The following is a 16087-nucleotide window of genomic DNA, read 5'->3' as shown; positions in this document are numbered from 1 at the left end:
CTATTGCTTTATATTGTTAAATCCATTCTAAAAATCAATTCTATAGTTCATTTTTACTAAATATAAGCTTTGACTATGTGCCATTTGGTTTTTCTTTGACACATTTGTTTTTAATAGTGATAACGAACATAACAGAATCCTTTTGATATGTTTATATTTTATGTTTGTTTGTTTTGTTCACACATTATTGACAATATAATGGAATTGTATGCGACTGTCAAACAAGTGAAAGTTTTAACTAGCTTAAAAAAAACAAGTTCAATCTATTTGTTTTCTCACAGAAGGAAATGTTTTGAACATCCTTGGAGTTAAGATTTTTAATATTTCCCTTTTTAACTTTCAATCCATGACTCTAGATTTCCAAAAATGAAACACTTTTTGATGCAATACTAGTAATATTTCATTAGAGAATTCGAAGAACGATTAATAATAATTCTTTTGATTGAAATGCAGTGCAATTTGTACTTTGCTATATATTCTGTTGCACATGCAAAATTCTTTTCAGTCATAATTATTAAAAATATAGAATGCTTTACTGATGTGTCTTATATTTCAGTTAGAAGTTTATAAGGTTACGATTTGTTGCTGATTTTGTTTTTTAACATGCATTAGAGGCAGCTGTAAATCTAAGACCAACATTAAAATAAACTCTGTTATAATAAATACTTTATTTGTGTATCATAACAAAATTATAAAATACCACGATCAATGGATAACTATCATTTAGATATTGCACAATATATTATGTCATCTGTTGTCTTATCTTATGCGTAGGTCTTGGCACGAACACATACAGAACATCCATCTCTTGTGACACATTCCTCGTTGAAGTTGCAGCCTCGTGAAATGCATGTATTCTTACAGCCTTTATGTAAAATTGAATCAACTTGCGAGATGCGTCCAAGAAGACTACCTGACCGTATTGAACCTCCTGGCGAGATATGTCTAACAAGACTACCTGATCGTATAGAATCATCTACTGGTGAGATACGTCCAAGAAGACTATCTGAGCGAATAGAATCACCTACTGGCGAGATATGTCTAACAAGACTACCTGACCGAATAGAATCACCTACTGACGAGGTATGTCTAACAAGACTATCTGACCGAATAGAATCTACTAAGGCATCATTGAATCTACTGTCTAAGGAACCACTACGAATGATTTGGCCTCCCGATAATAAATCTGCACTACGCTGACAAAGACTTCTGCAACCTAGCCCACCTCGGTCCATACATCTCTGAAGGCATCCAGCTGAAATAATGTCTGATCCGACAACTGCATTAGATAAAATTACTCTTCCAGGTCTGCACATACGGTCACATCCTTCGGTTTGGCATTTGTATCCATCTAGACATTCTGAATGACTGGAGCATTCAATTTCACAAGCTTTCCCGCCTTTGGGTGAATATACTGTAATAATAAATTTTAATTAGAAATATTGAAATATGAATTATCATTCGTAAAACATAAAAGGTACCAGGCTTATAATTTGATAAGCCAGTCGCGCGTTTCGTCAACATAAAACTCTTCAATGAAGTAGCTTAGAATTTAAATATTATTCGGTTTCGATATTTTTTATCGTGTGTATTATACATTGCATTATTAATATAAATATTGCAAAGAGTATAAGTGCTTTCGTAGTTTCAGCGTTAGTGGTGAGAGTAAAATATGCTTTTTACTCGTAGAAAAAGGTAAAATAGATTTTTTTTTCATTTTCTCTAACAATAACAAAACAAAATGATATTTTTTTGGAACTCTTTGTTCTATAACTTATTTTTTAAATTTAAAAACCGCTGTTCTAATTTACTAACACCAATAAAAAAACCATGTTTGAGTACTTTTTTGTGTTTTTTGTGATGTTACAAAATGATAGAAATTATTATAAATTAAGGAATGTATCTCCCTCATACAAAGCTCTGATTCCTTTCACGGATTTGGCTACACTTTTTGGACCTTTTGGATTATAGCTCTTCATCTTTAATATAAGCTTTGGATTTCAAATATTTTGGCCACGAGCATCACTGAAGAGACATGTATTGTCGAAATGCGCATCTGGTGCAAGACAATTGGTACCGTTAATTTTATTACTACCACTTGGTCGATGCCTCTGCTGGTGGACTATTAGTCCCCGAGGGTATCACCAGCCCAGTAGCCAATACTTCGGTACTGGCATGAAAATACGGATTTTGTTGTGTTATAAAAATTTGCTGTTACAAAATGATAGAAATTATTATAAATTAAGGAATGTATCTCCCTCATGCAAAGCTCTGATTCCTTTCACGGATTTGGCTATACTTTTTGGACTATTGGATTATAGCTTTTCATCTTTTATATAAGCTTTGGATTTCAAATATTTTGGCCATGAGCATCACTGAAGAGATATGTATTGTCGAAATGCGCATCTGGTGCAAGAAAATTGGTACCTCTAATTTTATTACTACCACTGGGTCGATGCATCTGCTGGTGGACGATTAGTCCCCGAGGGTATCACCAGCCCAGTAGCCAGTACTTCGGTACTGGCATGAAAATACGGATTTTTTTGTGTTATAAAAATTTGCTGTTACAAAATGATAAAAATTATGATAAATTAAGGAATGTATCTCCCTCATGCAAAGCTCTGATTCCTTTCACGGATTTGGCTATACTTTTTGGACCTTTTGGATTATAGCTCTTCGTCTTTTATATAAGCTTTGGATTTCAAATATTTTGGCCACGAGCATCACTGAAGAGACATGTATTGTCGAAATGCGCATCTGGTGCAAGAAAACTGGTACCGTTAATTTTATTACTACCACTTGGTCGATGCCTTCTGGTGGACTATTAGTCCCCGAGGGTATCACCAGCCCAGTAGCCAATACTTCGGTACTGGCATGAAAATACGGATTTTGTTGTGTTATAAAAATTTGCTGTTACAAAATGATAGAAATTATTATAAATTAAGGAATGTATCTCCCTCATGCAAAGCTCTGATTCCTTTCACGGTTTTGGCTATACTTTTTGGACTATTGGATTATAGCTCTTCATCTTTTATATAAGCTTTGGATTTCAAATATTTGGCCACGAGCATCACTGAAGAGACATGTATTGTACCGTTAATTTATTTGTGCTCTAAATACAATATATAAGGTGTTCTTATTTTATGTATCCGTCATTATTGCTTTTCCTGCTACAATTTTTATTCTTAAATGAATTTCAAATATCTTTGTTTCCCCGATTTGTTTCCTGATGAGGAATGGTAAACGTATAATCCAAGTGTTGAAACGATGTACCATTGTTTGTATGTTAATTTTTAATATTCATGTACTTTATAAATTTGTTTAAAGAATCTTTGTATTGTTTGTTTTTCAAATATTTGGTCTGTAATGTTATAATAAGGTTTTTTCGTGACTTATTCTTTTGTATAAATCCTCATTTGAACAATAAAAAAAATATAACGTCATAAGATACATACCAGCAAAAGCACATGCTATAAATCCAAAGAAAATGATAACAGCTTTCCCTTCCATTATACCTAGAATGAATATTAAAACAAATGCAACTAAAATTGATTGGTTTGAAAATGTCACTAAAAATGAAAAAAATATTCTTCCAATATATCTGATGCCTTAAACTAGGGTTGCAATACTTATCAGCAGGAATAGCCATGAAAAATGTATGATTGCCATACATCTAATTATCAAGAAAAAAAAAACATTTATCTGATCATCCGCGAATTGTTTTTAACTGATAATATAAGATTATTACATGGGATTTTTCATATCGCATGTATTGTCAACCTGAGGTTCAATACCAGCCCAAGAGTCACATGGCTCGAGGGCTGATATTGACCGAGGCCTGATAATACATGAGATATGAAAAATGACATGTTATGATCTTTTTATCATATGCTTCAACCATGGAGAAAAATAACAGATTCATATATTGATCCTTTTACGTGGTTCCAAAATAGAAGTTCTAAGATTGAAAAGTTCACGGACGTCGGACTCCAGATTTAGTACATTCGATATGAAACCTTTCTCATCATATGCCTCACCAGAGAAGAAAATGTATGGACGTATCGACAAAAAAAAAATTCAACAATATACCTAATGTTTGGAAAAGTCAACTTTTTAAAAGTTACTTTCTAAATTATGTTTGAAACTTTTTATACATTTAAAAATGCATTGATTTTGTTTTTGTTTGTTTTCTGCTTTTTATTATTTTACACAATATACTTTTCAGTATTCAAATAATTGTTTTGTACACTACTTTGTAATGTATTTTACTGAAAGCGTAGCATTGAGTTGTATTTTCCGGAATTTGCCGAGTATCACCGGAATGCCATGCAATAACTTTACGGAAAGGCATGTGATAACAATGGAAGCATGTGATGAACTTTTCATATCAGCACGCTCAGCACCAATTCGAAACATATGGAGTTTACGTTAATTTAATTTTTTTTATCATACATTGGAAATAATATATTATTTAGTCTAAGTATATGATAATGACAATTATTACATCTTTTGTGTCTACCGAATCGTTTTCTTTATCGTGATTTGAGTTGATTTGACGTTAACAGAAAAAAATTAATACTGAAGTCATAATTGCATCCCTAACCATATATCTAATCGTAAGAATCTATTTCTTAACGAGATAGAAGTTGTTGTTTTTCATACTTCAACATTAATTGCATACATTAAAACATTATCTATAATATTTTGAAAAATTAATTCATTATGAACGTATAACTTACCTTGAATGTATGCGTATTGCTATTTAACGGTGTACAGAAATGTTTTGATAAGTCCTGAATTTATTTCTGTCTTATATACACTCTATATGAGGAAATATACTGTACTAGAGGAAATAAATGGTTCAGTGCAGGTGTGACGTAAGTTTTGCAATACTTGTTATTATAAACATCAATCAAGTTCTAAATGTCATACTTGCATTAAGTTTTTATGTTAAAAACTTTAACCTCAGATTCCCGTATCGCCTAACCATAACCAAAAAATAAATTAAGACACAATTGTTTGGTCAGAATAGGTTGTTGAAATTAAAAAGAATGTTTGAGTGCCGTTTGATTTAAGTTGTCTGCATTTTTTATTTGGTTAAATATTCATTTAAAAGGCGTCTTTTCATTTAAAAAAAAACTATATTGAAAAGATCAATATGTGAAACCTTATCGAATATATCAGGATGTTCGTCACAGGTAAACATGCTTTTAAACATTGTTGTATTAAAAAATAGATACACAATTGTGTGCATAAAAATTCTATTCTGAATATTATTTTATTATACGAAATCGGAGACTATTCTTGTCTTTTTTGTCCAATTTTACACTTTTTATGACACAAACCTCAGACAGCATCTTTATTTGATGAGGTTTAATTAGATTAAATTACCTTTAAATACCATCTATAGAAACCGGCGATTCTTATTTATTTTAAAATCGGATGGGTTAGATACAATAGACTGCAAAGTTCTAACGTTAAATGCTGATTATTCATAAACTATCATATTATTAAACATGATAAAGTATGATAGGGTTTACTAGCCTTTAAAACACCTCAAGTCAATTTAATTATTTCAACAGCTTTAATGAACATATGAAGAACGATACAATTACGCAAAGATAAAAGCTGATATGTGACTTCAGTATGTTATTCAGTGTCGCCCTCTAAGCTGTTAAGTAAAATTGAGAATGACCAGAGGGAATATGTCAAAGAAAACAACAACCCGACCAAATAGCAGATAACTTATACTTTAACTTGGGATTTTAGATGTCGACCAAGACCTGGTAGCATTTTAAACCCTCAAACTTTTTCAGTTTTTAATCAGTATGTAGTGTTTCAGTAAAACAAAAGTAAGGAAGTTAATTTTTATGTTATAGAAATTTTTCTGAAATTTAAAAAATCCCACACGATATCATAGTGCTGAAATCAAATGATTATGGTTCAAAATACCCGTTTACTAATTTAAATGAGTATAAACAAATTTTGAGAGGCAAGTTAAATAGCTGTTATTCCAAGAATTACAGGTCTTATCTTATGGTCAACACTACCAATGTGTTAAATAAAAAATGCTGCGAATTGTTGATCTAGTTTTTGCAGATTCCAGTATGACGTCATTTGTCTTCACCTGTGTTAAACTTTCACATCAGACTTTTAAAGACGACTTTTTGTACGCTTCAGAATGTAACAAAATTTGACAAATAGAAGATCAAGTAAAAAGTGTGAGTGTTTTGTATATTTGTGAAGACATCACTTAATTTTCGAAAAACTAAGGATTTTCCTATCCCAGGAATAGATTACCTTAACCGTATTTGGCACAATTTTTTTGGAATTTTGGGTCCTTAATTCTCTTCAACTTTGTACTTGTTTGGCTTTATAATATTTTTTATCTGAACGTCACTTATGAATCTTATGTAGACGAAACGCGCGTCTGGTGTATCAGATTACCTAACGAAAAGTCAATGAAAATGCCCTGATGTCGTATTATAATACTTGATAATCAAATTAATTCATATTATCGTACAGTGTTATACGAGAAATATCTATTCATGCAAATAAACTCATCATAGATACCAGGATAGAAATGTTGTATATTCGCCACGCTCGTTTCGTCTATAAAAGGCTTATCAATGACGTTAAAAAAAATTAAAGAAGCCAAAAAAGACGAAGTTAAAGAGCATTGAGGACAACAAATGCCTAAACGTTTTGCCAAATACAGCAAGAAGTATATAACAGGCCGCAACCGTAAGAGAATGTTTTTAACGAACATTATCTTTTTTCTAATGTTTTATGTTCTTCAAACCATTTTTTATCCTTTAGTGTTTGGTATCTATAAGAGTTTTTTGGGAAATTTTCCACTATAAGGTTAAATGCTGAGTCATTCTTAGTTGAACTGTTACATTTTAATTACTTTTTTCCGTTTAAAGAATTTTGAGAAAATATGGTGTAAACATTTTCTTATCAACTCATTGTTTTGTAAATAATACATTAAAGAAATCGATTACTAGTATTCCTAAATGATATAGAACTCAACGTAGTGATTATAATACATTCATATGGTTAGCAACAAAGCAATTGTGTTCCATTTTTATTTTTTAACAATGAAGTTGCCTCCATCTAAATGACGAATAAATATGTTTTTATTTTTTTAACAATGTCCTTTTCTAATTCATGGTATTGAATGTCTTAACTGCACTTCCAACTTACTAAAGGAATTAATTAAGTCGTGTTATCTGTCTGAGTCAGAATTTTATTATTAATATTATTACATATCAATAGATATATGATGTACAAAAGAGAATATATAACATGTCTAAAAGGGTACAACATCACCAAAAATAACAATAAAACGAACAATATTTCGGATAACAGATATCCTTCATAAGTATCATCACGATGTAAAATGAATCATGTCAATCTATTTTTATTATACTTTCATAATCTTGAAAGGAGTAGGGACTATAATGACCTATAATGGCCCCAGATTTACAAGAATATAAAAATTCTAACAGAGCAGATTTTTCTCCATGATTTATTAGAATATGAGTCAATGATTAAAAAAAACTGATGTTATCTAACAAAAAAAGGTTTAACGACGTCACAATGGTAGGTGCAAATGACGTCATAATTGGGAAAATAAGCAAAAATACAGAATTTTGGATGTTTTTCCTAAATTTTTACCATCGCACCATGCTTTCACCAATTAGAAATTTTAACATTTTGACAAGTTCATACATATCAAACTTTGGATAAAAAATCTGTTTGGTGCAAGGTTGGTGCTATAGTTTATTTCATATTTTTCATAGCCAAGCGGAGCAATAAAACGAAGAAATTTGCTGTCTAAATTGGACTTAATCATCTGACAAAGTTTAGTTTATACATTCTTATGCCTATAGGAACTTATTTTGTTTGTTTATGAATGTTTTAACATGCATTCCGAATATTTTTTCCGTAAGTATATCTGTTTGAACTATCCATATATCTGTGAATTAAGTCGACGTTCCCATGCATAGAAACAAGTGCCTGACGTCTTTAAGCATCCTACTATGTCTGTTATCTTTTTAAAGGTTATGTTTTGAATAATTTTATAATCATGTGTAGAAATAAATGTTATTTAAAAAAATGTGATCATGTTTTTCTTTTCGTTCATTCGTCCATCTGTCTCACTTCAGGTTAAAGTTTTTAGTCAAGGTAGTTTAATCTGACATCAGACTCAGGCCTCTTTTGAACTGATCTTTAACTGTGCGTAATGTTGTGTGTTTGTTTTTTTCTACTTTGGCTAGAGGTATAGGGGGATGGGGTTAGTGATCTCAAAATAACATTTTTAACCCCACCGATTTTTGCGCCTGTCCCAATTAAGGAGCCTCTGGCCTTTGTTAGTCTTGCGATTTGGGCATCCATGTACTATAGACACATTCTTGCTTTCAACTATTTTGACAAATATTTGATGAATATTGTCATAATTATCCAAGACCAAGTCATACGTCACTAAGATTAGTGAAGGCGAAAGATAAACTAGTCACAGTGACGAAAACTACAATAAAACAAATACTATATATAATGAATATAGAAAAAAAAATTAATATATATTAATTATAATTGGTTACATAATTGTTGCATAATACTAACATTGCATTAATTTGAAAGAGTAATCTGTTAGTAATCCAAAACTACCCGTTTTATACATTTTCAAGCTTTATTAAGAAAGTTACAGCATTTTAAAACTTGGGAGTTGAAATTATAAATCTTTGTATTGTGCTACCTTTAATAGATAATAACAAGAATGTGTCCATAGTACACAGATGCCCACTATGTGGGGCATAAAAATAAGATGAGTTTTGAAAAGTCAACCCTAGCGATCCTCTACATACATGTATGTCTTGAGGGGAGTGTACTTCAATACTTAATTGATAGGGATGCCGCTGTTTTGAGACTGTCGTCAAAGTGAGAGGGTTAGCGCTATAAAACCAGGTTTAATCCACCATTTTCTACATTTGAAAATGCCTGTACCAAGTCAGGAATATGACAGTTCTTGTCCTTTCGTTTTTGATGCGTTTTGTTATTTGATTTTGTCATGTGATTATGGACTTTCGGAATTGATTTTCCTCTAAGTTCAGTATTTTTGTGATTTTACTTTTTGTTACCTCACCCTGTTTTGGATTTTTAAAAGATATACCTTATCATATACTGCGTAGAAAAGAAAGTAAACCTTTCCCATATTGATTTGCTTTTATGTAAAAGTTGAATACTTAAGTGTCACGAGAAAAAAATGGTTGCTAAAGACACAACGGGAACACCAAACAAGTTAACACTGGAAGAAGTTATGGGAGCTTTATTGTCCTAATTATATTTATCTGATAGTTTTCTTAATTTTTCACTTTTTTTATGCTTAAAAAGGTGACTTATTCCAGAGGCAAGTCATATCACCTTGTAAAGAGAAGTGCCCCTTTTCCAACCCCAACCCCTACATGAAACATAAGTTTTGTAATGGAAATACAACGATATTTAAAAACACCCTTTAATGCATGTGTTTGTAATTCTGAATCTATTCATTTTAGATAATTAATATTAAGATTTCTTAAAGCTAAATAGGTGTTCTTGTTATTATATTAGTCTTCTTGTCGCTGATAAGTGAGACCCACCCAGCACTAGATGCACAATCTGAATATATGTTTCAATATTGCTTTTCCCCTTAACATTTACTTTAGTTTGTAATTTTTTACAATTTGCATCTTAAATTGCCTTTCTGTTGCAACATATTTAAAAATAAATCTTGTAAAACAAATTGCCGTTGCCATGGGCATATATGTGTTGCTAGGGAGAAACAACAGTGAATTTGGCAAAAATGTCCATTTAATTATGTTAGATTCAAATAGTGTACAAGTGTAAAGTTCACTGCATGCTAAGCAGGTTAAATTTCAAATATAGATAGATTAAAAATGTATATTAATCATATTTGATGAGTTTAACTTTGTCTTTTTATTTGTTGCAAGGCAACAGAATAAACGAGTTAAAACCCAAAATGCATTTTTTTCAGAAGGTCTATGATATAGAGTTTCAACATGACAAATTTAATGAATTTTGGGGGTGGGGCCAAAAATGGCCCTTATAGCCCCTAGTCCTTTATACAATAAAACAGTTAAAGCGAATATCAGAGACGCTGGTTCCAAACACGACGCAAAGACCGCAAAGATATGCGTAAATGAAAATAGCGATATGAACTGATACAACTCTAGAATTCCAAAGATGACGACAGTTAAGATGTTACAACAACTGCGTGGAAATACAGTCCCAATAAACAGCCCTGAAAAATCTAATCTGGTAAGAGAATATAGATATAGAACAAATAAACATATGAACAATGCAGCTGTAAAGCAATAAATGTCCTTATTGCTATAAATATCCGTCTTGAAGAAACCTTGCCGTCCAGGACAAAACAAGAACTTTACTAAAGGTGTCATACCACCAATTACTCCCTCAAATTTAAAACGTATGTGAAAGTAGGCCTATACGGGCATTTGATGTCATTGTTCACCTAAACTAACAAACAAATTTGCAGAAATGAAACTTTTGTTGAAAGAGAAATATATTAAGACCATTTTTAGCCAAATTTTACCTGTCTATGAGTTTGCATTTAAAATTGAGGATTAATGCGCTCCATGGTATACTAATTTAAGATTTCCAGAAAACCAGGGGTTATTTTTGGTGGTACCTCCTTTCGGGAGCTCTCTTCTTTCTTATATGATTTTGAATGTATGTTGAAAATTGGCATGCAGAAAGGTGACACCTGTACAATTCAGGATATACCTAGTTTCTATGAAGTTAAACTTAAGGTAAAATATTTAGAAAGCTGTGAAAATTGCAAAATTTGGTTGAACAGATAGGGACTTTTAATTGGTGGTATGACACCTTTAAGCGAAATGCGGTGAAACATCAAATTCAGAAAACAATTGATTTTTTTTTTGTCTTAACTGATCATTTGAAATAATAGTAGCCACATTTCAATCTTTTTGTGGGCAAAATGTCACATTTTGCAAATTTAGAGCCTAAAACTTGAGTTTGCGCTATTTTTAGCTTTTCTCACCCTGACAATATGCTTTAATATTAAAAAAATGTCCTAAATTGTTATAAATGCACAGAAAGTTGTTTCTGTGGTGTTAAACATTAAAATATAGATTATTTTCTACCCCCAAACAAATTTTGTCATGCAGATTTAATGAAATTATTTGATTTTTACCCCTTATATCATTGCGTCATACTATGTACTTGACAGATAGCATAGCCTAATGTAAACACTGCAGAAAGTCACAAAATACAAAAATAAAATTTTTATATCTTAAATTTTATTTACTGATGTAAATAAAAACAGTTAAATGACCATGACCGCACTTTTGATCAATTTGTAGTACTTTACTGACACCAGATGAAAAAAGGGGGGTCAATATTCATTGACACTTCAATACCTTGGATTTTTTACTAAATGCATTGCAAAAATTGTTGAAAGTCTTTAAAGTAGAAGAATAAACAAGTAAAAATCAGCAAAAACTGATCTTGATATTGAAAGTTTATGTTCATGTAGTCCAAAATTAAATTTTCAAGTCTTTTCTATCAAAGTCATACATTACAGTCAGTTTAAATTGAGCTGTGAAATTTTTAATACAAGTCGCAATATGCTCAGAAAGGCTGTTTTTAACTTCAAATTGACTATGGATTAAGAATAAAGCAAAACAAAAGATTTTTAATCAACTTTTTTGTCTCTTTAGGTGTCATACCACCAATTACTCCCTCAAATTTAGAACGTTTGTGAAAGTAGGCCTATACGGACAAAAAATAGTGCATTTGATGTCATTGTTCACCTAAACTAACCAACAAATTTGCAGAAATGAAACTTTTCTTGAAAGAGAAATATATTAAGACCATTTTGAGTTAAATTTTACCTGTCTAGGAGTTTGCATTTAAAATTGAGGATTAATGCGCTCCATGGTATACTAATTTAAGATTTTCAGAAAACCAGGGGTTATTTTTAGTGGTACCTCCTTTTGGGAGCTCTCTTCTTTCTTATATGATTTTGAATGTATGTTGAAAATTGGCATGCAGAAAGGTGACACCTGTACAATTCAGGATAATTATACCTAGTTTTTATGAATTTAAACTTAAGGTAAAATATTTAGAAAGCTGTGAAAATTGCAAAATATGGTTGAACAGATAGGGACTTTTAAATTGGTGGTATGACACCTAAAGAAACTTGATATGAAAACCACATCTCGATATATTGATGCTGCACTCATGGAAAATAAATAACAAATAATGAGAAACTTCACCGACAAGAATGATTTTCAAACGCAAAGAAAAAATAACCGTTGTCTCCCCATTTACATTAGAATACTTAATTACACAATCACAAATGGTTATAATATTAAACACTCCTTTTTAGACATCAATTCTCCGTTTTTCTCCGAAACGCGGGTATATATATTATCCATTTAACTTGTTTTTAAAGATGTTGAAGGGTTTTACTGCTGGTCGGAAGTATACCAGCAGTGATACAAATGACTACATCCAAGTCCCCCTTGGGATTTTAATGTTCGGAAAAGTCTTTCAGTTAAAGTAACAAACTTCATCCTTCAAATGCATAAATATATACAATTGTTCAAAGGACAAACTAATCAGCCTCCAAGTTTTTAAAACTTAGTTAGGTCGAACAGTCGCAGGCAAATTACTTGGTTTTTTTTGCAGACGATGCCAACGTTGACCTCAAGTCAATACAAGTGAAGTTGTGAGTATTATCTTCTTTTGTATAACATAATGAAAACTATTGGTCACCGTACGGCCTTCAATAATGAGTAAAGCACATACCGCACAGTCAGCTATAAAAGTCTATAAATGACTATGTAAAACAATTCAAACGAGAAAACTAAAGGCCTTATTAATGTACAAAAAATGACCAAAAAACATATATGTAACGCATAAACAAACGACACAACCACTGAATAACAGGCTCCTGACTTGTGAAAGGCACATACATACAGAATGGGGCGGAGTTAAACATGTTTGCGGGATCCCAACACTCCTCCTATTATGGGAACGTGGTGTAACATCACAATATAAGAACGAACTATAAAAATCGATGGAAAAAGGGTTAACTCATCAGATGGATAAACATTTAAATACCACAAATACAAGTGGACGTGGCCGGGGACTTGTACATCCCAACAACAAAAGTACACGAAGTACATATCTGAGAGTACTCGCAGTTACTGACAGCTATTTCAAAGCCATCAACAACGAATAAGAAATCATGAATCGAAGACTGAATTATCAATCAGTACACATCCAACATCCAATGTATTTAGTGTAAAGACGTCATAAATAGTCAGAGAAAAACATGACCTTGTGCAATGCTAAGACATAGGTTCCGACATTATGTAGATCAATTAATGCGTCCATGTATATAACAATATTATTCAGTTTGCTTTGAATTTACAGGTAACAAAATCAATATTGACACCAATAAACACCACATTCAATGATACAGTGTTGAATTGATAACCTTTTTTAAATAAGGATCGATAAGATTACCAGGATCGTTTGTTAATCTCCGGGCACGGTAAACAACATTTCCATATAAATAAGGATGTGCTATCCCGTTTGAAGGTACAACCAAACTTCAAAACCAAATCTGTATACCTATAGAAGAATTAAGTTAAGGTAACGAAATCCCTGGTTTAATAATTTACCAGCAAAACATATAGACGACGTTCGTTAAAATTAAAAAAAAAACACGCCACAACAGATAAGAGCATAGCAAATGAGTTGTGACATCTAAACACCGTAAGATGGTGCCAAAGGAACATCACCATCCAAAAAGGGAAAATCAACAATAGGGAACGAAAAATCGTCCCTTTTGACGTAAATTTTAGTATGGAGTTTCTTGTTTAAAACATCCAAATCTAATTTTTTTTCAGTTATAATGTTTAAAAATACTTTGCATTTTGAATAGTTGACAATCACTATAAACAAGAAATCGTTGATATGAGCATTGGTATATTTAACTCAAAACATTAAGTTCGAACTTGAGCCTTTTTCGTTCTTCTTGTTGATTTATGAAAATTATGAATGTAGATTCATATGAACATGTTCATGTAATTAATGTGTATCGAGATTTAATGTGAATTTCAAACGAATCACACATGAAAATAAGTTTTATCGCAAATGACTCAAATGGAAGATCTTCTATAAAACTTTTATTTATTAAAATAACACGAGAGTGAAATCAACTTAAATGTCTCGCCTGTTTTACTTTAGGCTGAATATATGTTGAAAATATGTAATATAAGGGTTTAATACATGTATCACATCAAAATAACAATATCAGTGGTCCATAGAAATGAGACCAAGATCATATGTACCTTGTAAGATGTACACTTAACTGCTTAACAATCATTCCATATACAAAACAAAGTGGCAGTATAGCTTGTAGCATCTTAAAAAAGGACAAACCAAACAAATTGTTCATTGACCTATGAATAGGAGGTCAAGGTTAGACAAAACTTGACAGTGGGACATGAAGAACTTACTTATTTAATGCGTTTTCCTCAGTTTTGGTTTGTTCCCCCTATTTTGTTTTTTGTCCATAGATTTACGAGTTTTGAACAGCGGTATACTACTGTTGCCTTTATTTACAATCATTTCATACACTAAATATATGAAAATAACAAGATGTCGTATGATTGCCAATGAGACAACTACAAAACTATCCATCATCGTTAGAATGAAGTGGATGTTAGAAATTATAGCTGACTAATTAAGTATCTGAGAAAGACTTGACGTCAAAACTTAACCCATTTGATATGATATTCCATCGCTTGTGTTTCCTATCAGGATTTCCTTGATAGAGAATTGCTGCTCACAAGGAAAGTATTAAACCAAGTTGTGAAGTTGAAATCTTTCCTTCGTTAATTTTTATGACGCCATCACGAGTTGGTTTACGCTTATCGAAAATCTGTTTCACAGATGACAACAAATATGTTCCATTGTCGTAACGGCATGCTCGTCCGCTTGGTCGAATGTGACCTACTGAATTAGACAAAATAGCGGGTTTTTACTAACATCAAAAATATGACGAGTGCCACACGCGAAGCAAGATCTGCTTACTCTTCTGGAGCACCTGCATATATCTCATCTTTCAGTGGAGTTCCTGTTGCATGTGTTGCTCAGTCTTTTGATATTCTGTAATAGTTGTCTGTTTTGTTTTATGTTTCAGCCATGGCGTTGTCAGATTATTATCGATTTATGAGTTTGAATGCATTTAGAATTCTTCGTCTCTCTTTCAATAATGTTTTTTTTTGTCTATCTAAATTATTCACCTTTACTATTTAGTTTATTTTCCTGTATATCATTTTGGCATGCCATGGTACATCTTTCTATTGCGTTATTTTGTTACAGCCATTCTAAAAATCAATTCTATCTTTCATTTTTACTAAATATAAGCTTTGCCTATGTGCCAATTGGTTTTTCTTTGACAAATTTGTTTTTAATAGTGATAACGAACATAACAGAATCCTTTTGATATGTTTATATTTTATTTCTGTTTGTTTTGTTCACACATTATTGACAATATGATGGAATTTTATGCGACTGTCAAACATGTGACAGTTTTAGCTAGCTTAAAAAAACAAGTTCAATCTATTTGTTTTCTCACAGAAGGAAATGTTTTGAACATCCTTGGAGTTCAGATTTTTGTTATCTCCCTTTTTAACTTTCAATCCATGACTCTAGATTTCCGAAAATGAAACACTTTTTGATGCAAGAGTAGTAATATTTTATTAGAGAAGAACGATTAATAATAATTATTTTGATTGAAATGCAGTGCAATTTGTACTTTGCTATATATTCTGTTGCACATGCGAAATTCTTTTCAGTCATAAATATTAAAATTATAGAATGCTTTACTGATGTGTCTTATATTTCAGTTAGAAGTTTCTAAGGTAACGATTTGTTGCTGATTTTGTTTTTTAACATGCATTAGAGGCAGCTGTAAATCTAAGACCAAAATTAAGATAAACTCTGTTATAATAAATACTTTATT

General features: G+C 31.6%; 1 long non-coding RNA gene across 1 annotated transcript; it reads right to left on the bottom strand.

Moving 5' to 3' along the window:
• Positions 1–672: 672 nt before the first annotated feature.
• Positions 673–4835, bottom strand: LOC143080794 (uncharacterized). Its single transcript, XR_012979804.1, has 3 exons — positions 4740–4835; positions 3456–3515; positions 673–1414 (listed from the first exon to the last, which is right to left on the bottom strand). It is a non-coding gene; the product is annotated as an uncharacterized LOC143080794 (long non-coding RNA).
• Positions 4836–16087: the final 11252 nt, after the last annotated feature.

The sequence above is a fragment of the Mytilus galloprovincialis genome, chromosome 1 (genome assembly GCF_965363235.1).
Source record: "Mytilus galloprovincialis chromosome 1, xbMytGall1.hap1.1, whole genome shotgun sequence".
Taxonomy (NCBI): domain Eukaryota; kingdom Metazoa; phylum Mollusca; class Bivalvia; order Mytilida; family Mytilidae; genus Mytilus; species Mytilus galloprovincialis.
Note: the sequence above shows the minus strand (reverse complement) of the source record. Positions and strands in the feature narration are given on the sequence as shown.